At 36.5% G+C, this 7,052-nt stretch overlaps 1 long non-coding RNA gene across 1 annotated transcript; it reads left to right on the plus strand.

Annotated features, from left to right (window-relative positions):
- Nucleotides 1-229: 229 nt before the first annotated feature.
- LOC149221315 (uncharacterized) lies at nt 230-1,110 on the plus strand. The gene is made up of 2 exons (XR_016248840.1): nt 230-464; nt 579-1,110. It is a non-coding gene; the product is annotated as an uncharacterized LOC149221315 (long non-coding RNA).
- Nucleotides 1,111-7,052: the final 5,942 nt, after the last annotated feature.

The following is a 7,052-nucleotide window of genomic DNA, read 5'->3' on the forward strand; positions in this document are numbered from 1 at the left end:
GAATTAAATTAGCTGCCAAGGAAATGAAGATAATCAAGTTTTCAAGTAGCCCACAGTATCGGGGAATGCCGCGATAAAAGCGTTCTTATCGTTACTTCAAAGTAAGATATGCATGGGACCGTAATTCAGTACTGAAAATCTACGTGTCACCCAACCATAAGGGGACACTGTTCTGGATAAACATCCAATGGAATGACGTTGATTTAGACGTCAGCCACTATCCGGGATTTAGAGTCGGTGCCCAGTGGGCGATTTACACAATTGGCGGCGGCCACATCTTGGTTTTCTTGGCTTTTTATTTCCATAACAGCAGAGGGAACAATACAGTGAGATCACTTGAGATTTCAAAGAAAAAGTCTGTAAATTTGCTTGATTTGATTGAAATTCTGGTTTGTGGAAACTTATTAGAGAAATGGGTTCGTTAATGGGAGGCTGGGATTCTCCCACTTCCAATGCTGGGAAAGGTATAATTGCAGAGAATTATTCAATCTTCTTATGAAGAGATCTCTAACTAATGAAGAGAGAAAAAAATGAAGAGGTATGCAGTTTGCCGGGTTTGGTTTTTGGTTTTTCCACAGGTAGATTTGAGAGAAACAAATCTCTAACTAATGAAGAGATCGAGACGTTCTGGAAGATAAAACGCCAGAGTGAAGAAGAACATCTCCAGGCGGTTGCTGAGGGTCAGGCTCAAGAATTTTCAGCCCATAACAATATCAACGTACGTTACCTAGCAATTTGGTTTATTTAGTTTATTTCTTGTGATGGGAAGGAATGATGATTATCTTCTTCGCCCAGAATGGAAGCTTATCTTTATGGTAATTACGTTGATGTTTTTGGGGTTATTGTTATTGTTTCGGGCGATTCTGGGAATCGCCGGGAATCGCCGATTCTGAGAATCGCCCCGCCACCCGGCGATTCCTAAAATTTCCCGAAACAATAACAATAACCCCAAAAACATCAACCTAATTGATATATGGTGGCGGGGGGCTTAAGTGTGAAAGGGGTGTGGTAGATCTTACATGAATACGAATAATAGAGCTAAACGTGTAATGAAGGCTCCCACGTAGAGAATTAAACCCTCAGGGATTTGTAAATATTCGCTCATTATAAGCGGGCCTGAGAGCCTACCCCGACGGTTTCCGTAAAGTCTTTCTTGATCGCACCGATATAATAAGAACGAGCTTGCGTGGCCAATCCATGGAGATCAAAGTGTGTCCTGCCTGAAGATTTATGCCCGAAGGTATAAGAAGCGGGCTCTAAAAATCGAAAATGTGTGGTAATATATCAATTACGTTGATGTTTTTGGGGTTATTGTTATTGTTTCGGGCGATTCTGGGAATCGTCGGGTGGTGGGGCGATTCTCAGAATCGCCCTGCCACCCCCGGCGCGGGGTGGCGGGGCAATTCTGAGAATCGCCCCACCACCCGGCGATTCCCAGAATCGCCCGAAACAATAACAATAACCCCAAAACATCAACCTAATTGATATATTACCACACATTTTCACCCGCAAAAGTAATAGGGAGAGGATTTTGAGAGCCGAATAGGCCAAAAAGGTTGAGAGAGTTTCAAATGTTGTATTTTTGGCCCAGGGCCTTTTGTAAATTATTGCACATACTATACGAGGATACTCGGTTTGAGTGTATAAATCCATAATGTTGAGCCTTTGTTTATTAATCGCAAACTTGATATTTATATGTATGTTGAATTATTTTATGATTGCACACATTAAAGCTTAGGAAGGATTCACTCCCTAACAAAACAAGAGATTGAATGAAAAGGTCGATATATATCGCAAAACTTAGGCATTTTTGAGCTTCGATCGAAGTCTGTCATTTGACAATGTCAGAAGACGTTAATTAATAGCACCAAGTCAGAATAAGGTCCTTTTTAGCAGTTTTTAAGTGGAAACATTGCAAAGCATTGGGTGTTGAGCTAGTAGAACAGTAATGGACTGAGTTTGACAGTTGACAGGAAATGTTCCGTAACTCGGAATAGAACTACCTTGCTGGTTTAAGTACATTCGCTTGTTGAGGAGCCGAGCTTGAGGAACTGGGCTTACGTGTGAAAGGGGTGTGGTAGATCTTACATGAATACGAATAATAGAGCTAAACGTGTAATGAAAGCTCCCACGTAGAGAATTAAACCCTTAGGGATTTGTAAATATTCGCTCATTATAAGCGGGCCTGAGAGCCTACCCCGACGGTTTTCGTAAAGTCTTTCTTGATCGCACCGATATAATAAAAACGAGCTTGCGTGGCCAATCCATGGAGATCAAAGTGTGTCCTGCCTGAAGATTTATGCCCGAAGGTATAAGAAGCGGGCTCTAAAAATCGAAAATGTGTGGTAATATATCAGTTAGGTTGATGTTTTGGGGTTATTGTTATTGTTTCGGGCGATTCTAGGAATCGCCGGGTGGTGGGGCGATTCTCAGAATCGCCCTGCCACCCCCGACGCGGGGTGGCAGGGCGATTCTGAGAATCGCCCCACCACCCGGCGATTCCCAGAATCGCCCGAAACAATAACAATAACCCCAAAACATCAACCTAACTGATATATTACCACACATTTTCACCGTAAACCGCAAAAGAAGGAAATCATACTATCTGCCAGGGTCGAGGTGCATTCATGCTATCTGCTAGCTTCTAGTAATTTCATGTCGATTCTAATTCGATTACTTACTTCTCCATAATTGCAAGTGCTCGATTGATGAATGCAGTATTTAGAGTACGAAATGAAAACGCCAAGAACTTGAAAAGAGGCATGAAAACGCCAAGAACTTGAAAAGAGGCATAACGGACACGGATGAGATAATTTTAAGGTTTAAATATTAACTTATTAATAAATTAATTTTGGCTTTATGGGGTTATATTATATATGTTATTGTTTCGGGTGATTCTGGGAATCGCTGGGTGGTGGTCGCCGCGCCACCCCACGCCGGGTGGCGCGACAATTCTGAGAATCGCCCCACCACCCGGCGATTCCCAGAATCGCCCAAAACAATAACATATATAATATAACCCCAAAACATCAACCTAAGTGATATATTACGACACATTTTCACCGTACACCGCAAAAGAAGGAAATCATACTATCTGCCAAGGTCGAGGTGCATTCATACTATCTGCCAACTTCTAGTAATTTCATGTCGATTCTAATTCGATTACTTACTTCTCCATAATTGCAAGTGCTCGATTGATGAATGCAGTATATAGAGTACGAAATGAAAAAGCCAAGAACTTGAAGAGAGGCATAACGGACATGGATGAGATAATTTTAAGGTTTAAATATTAACTTATTAATAAATTAATTTTGGCTTTATGAATGTCTTTACTTTGATTTCATATGACTATTACGATTTAAATATTATTTTATTAATAAAAGAAATCACATTTTTAAAAAATAAAATGAATGTGATATTATTTAACTATCAAACGTTTTTATTTTTTTGGCTTTATTTAATGTCTTTCTTTTTCTTTAATTATGTTTTATAAATAAAAATTTTAAATAAAGTTTACGTTAAAACCTCAATTACCTTTTATATAATAATTTTCAAGAATTTATCACACATTCCAAAACATAATTCACTTTCCTATCTTTGTCATGGCAGCGAGGTGGCATTATTCTGGGTTTGGTTTCCTAAGTAATTCCGGGGATAAATTCTCTTTTTCAGACTTTGTTCTGCATGCGAGTTTCTTTGTTGGAGCTACTAGTCGGTCTTCTTGTCACCTGATGGAGGGTTTTAACTTTCCTTATTGTTGTAGTGGTTTACGATATTAGCTAGATAGTCCAAGGCGAGGAAGCCTCGGTCCTGTATTTATCTTTGGGATTTTGGCCCTGTTCTTGTAGGCCGGGGTCTCTGGTTGTTGTAATGCCGACATCACTGTGGCTTCAGTTTATTCATATTAAGTCTGTATATATTTTGACCGACCTTGTAATACAATTCTTGGGTCCCAGAATCGCCGGGTGGTGGGGCGATTTGGTTTTACTAGCATTTTTTAAAAAGTTTGAAAATTGACCCTAAAAAAAAAATCATCATTCCAGTATCATCACTTTTTCGTTTTGAAGCTATATTTTGCACGAAAATTTGGTAGTAAATTTCGTAGCACTGCGATTTTTAAAACATGTTCAAAATTGACCCCTAAAAAATAAAAGCATCGTTCCAGTATACACACTTTTCATTTTTAGCACTGTTTTTGATGTTTTTCCGGGGTTTTTTGGCCTGAGTTCCCGTTTTGAGTTTATAGTTCCCGTTTCAAAGTTTACATTGTTCCTTTTTCCCTTGAAACTTTGTTGAATAGATGCTTGGTTGTATTTGCTATTTTGTTTTCATGGTGTTGAAGGTATTCATTGTGTGCCTGTTAGAAATGTCATTTGCAAGCAATTATTTCCAAAAAGCCCAGTTTCTTCCAACCAACCCCTATAGGAAATTGTATCTATTTGTCTTAACTACATGTTATTTGAAGATAACGTGCATGAGTTCAAGCCATTCCCTGTACAAGAATGGTCTATAGGATCATGTTTAGATGGCCTCATCTTTATGCCTCTTAAAGGAGTGTCCAGGTCTCTGAGAGGGCGTTTTCCTGTCCAACATCTCAAGAATTTTCTATATCATGTCCAATCTGTTAAGAGATGTGCCAATGGCCTTTGAATTTGTACTTTTGTTCAAGCAAAGGCTACTGGACATGGAAATCTGCATGTCAGAATTTTGGATGTCTAAGTAGCTGAAATGGATTCCCATAATGTGAAATGTAAAGATCAAACAAATTTAAATCAGAAGGAAATGGATGTGTTAAAGAAACAAAAAAGAGAGGATATACTTAAGATTTTTTCACAACATTCATCATGTTAATAATTGATATTTATCATAGTTGATTACCTTTATTGAAGTCAACCAAAGAAAGGAAAGGAATATCCCTGATATGGAAAAAAATGATATTTGTTACATAAATACTTTTACAAAGGTCTTCCCGTTCTCAAGAGATGGCCCAGAGTCTGCAAACAGTCACCTACAAACATTCACCCATAAAAGTCGAGTTTTACCCTTAGGCATAGAAATCTACAGTTATGTCCAACAAAAGAGTCACAGGCATCAATTCAACAAAGGGAATTTCAATAATAAAGTGAGTGAAGAAAAATAGATACTATGACCTTGAATTCTACATATGGCGGGTTTTAGATTATTAACTGATTTATTTATTTTCCAATATTGTTTTTTTACAAACTATTTACACTAATTTCTTTTTGGAAGGGGATGGTAACTTATGCACCCCTTTTATAATAGTTTTCCTCTAACATGGGGCCTTTTGAAAAATGTTAGTGCCTTTTCTTTTATGCATTGTGTGCTATCTTTGTATCAGTTCCTGTGGTGGTTAATTTTTTCTTTATTTATTGCGAAATTTGTATTTCTCATTACTCTACTTTTCCTACAATATTCTGTCTCTTTTTTAGAATATTTTACACTTTAGTTTTTTGGTGTTCATATTGATGGTAATTAATGCTTGTAACAAATATTTCTTAGGTAGTTGTATGTTGCTGACCATTGATAGGTGATGTAAAGGAGGTATTGTTGTGATTCTTCCAGATTTTAATACTTGGTTTGTTGCTTCTGATCTTCTGATTATTAGACAAACATCTTAGACTTTTGGAATTGTAAGCAATACATTTCTTGTGTTTGAATTTATCATTGTCTACAAAAACTTCGTAGTAAAGTAAATTTAATGAGGATTCTATTTTAAAAAGTATTCATTTGTTACAGTCTATCTTTTTTACATGTAAAATCTAATCCTTGGCTGAAGAGGGACCATGCTAGTTAGGCCAAGTAGTTATCAAGTTGTCAAGTTGAAATTTTGTAGGGGTCATAATGAGCCATTCGATTCCTCATGTAATGAGATGGGCATCTAGGAAACATCTTTATTGGTTAATTTGAACTGCAATTTGTAATTCATTGAAATCTACAAGAAAATATCTAAAGACTAATATGGATGTTTTGAATAATACATAGCATTTGGATAGCTTCATCATAATAGTACTTACATTGACAAATTAATCATGTTTGTGATTGAGACAACATGAGTTATATATTTTCAGGGTCACTTTCTTACATTTCACCTGTTTCAGTGTTTTCTGGAAAAAAAGATAAAAAAAATTATGAAACAAACCCACTAAAACAAGAGATAAAAACATTTTAAGCCATATTTCCTGCAATTTGCAAATGCCAAGGAAACATAACACACTGCAATGTGAAAATTGAGACTAAACTTGGATTGTGAGGCTCAACCTATACTTCATAGATAAAATTTCTAGATTGAAAACTTGAAGGTAAGACTACCCCTATACTCTATGGATAAAATTTTGGATTGCCAACTTGAAGGTGAGAATAAGCCTGTATTTGATAGATAAAATTATTGAATGCAAAATTTGTGCACAATTTAAATAGAAGGTTTAAATGTATAGCGTAATCCCCACATTCTGTTCAATTTTATGGATCTGAAAGTCATTGGATTTAATGTTTTTAATATTGTTTTCTTGCTTATAATTTAAGCGTAATTTTCCAATTCCAATAAAAAACATGAAAGAGGGCAATGGAGGTTGCCAGGTGTTGTGTTTTAACTCACAAAAATAGAACATTTTCACATTAATGTTGTTAACATTTTTAGGCCCCTTGACTAATTTAAAATTTAAATCTAGACATAATTGCCTCAATGCATTAGAAAATTCAAATCACTAACATGGTAAAATAACACAAAAGAAAATATTTATAACCTCAACAACATTTAATTATTTATTCACAAACCATGCAAATATTACATTTCTCCATATACATGGAATATATCACATTTGTCCATATACTTGTCACCCATACAAGAGAACCCAATCATTACAAGTTGGGGGGAAATAGTACATTAATGGGTTCTTCTTTAGTGAAAGAACCATGCCATGAGAACCCCCACAAGAATGACAACAAACACGCATTCCCATAGTGGGGACCTATCTCGTTATTGATCAATGACTTATGGTGTAATAGATGATGATCATATGTCATCGTTGACA

This window comes from Pinus tabuliformis, chromosome Q (assembly GCF_031772625.1).
Source record: "Pinus tabuliformis cultivar Carrire ecotype Pingquan chromosome Q, CPIR1, whole genome shotgun sequence".
In the NCBI taxonomy this organism is placed as follows: domain Eukaryota; kingdom Viridiplantae; phylum Streptophyta; class Pinopsida; order Pinales; family Pinaceae; genus Pinus; species Pinus tabuliformis.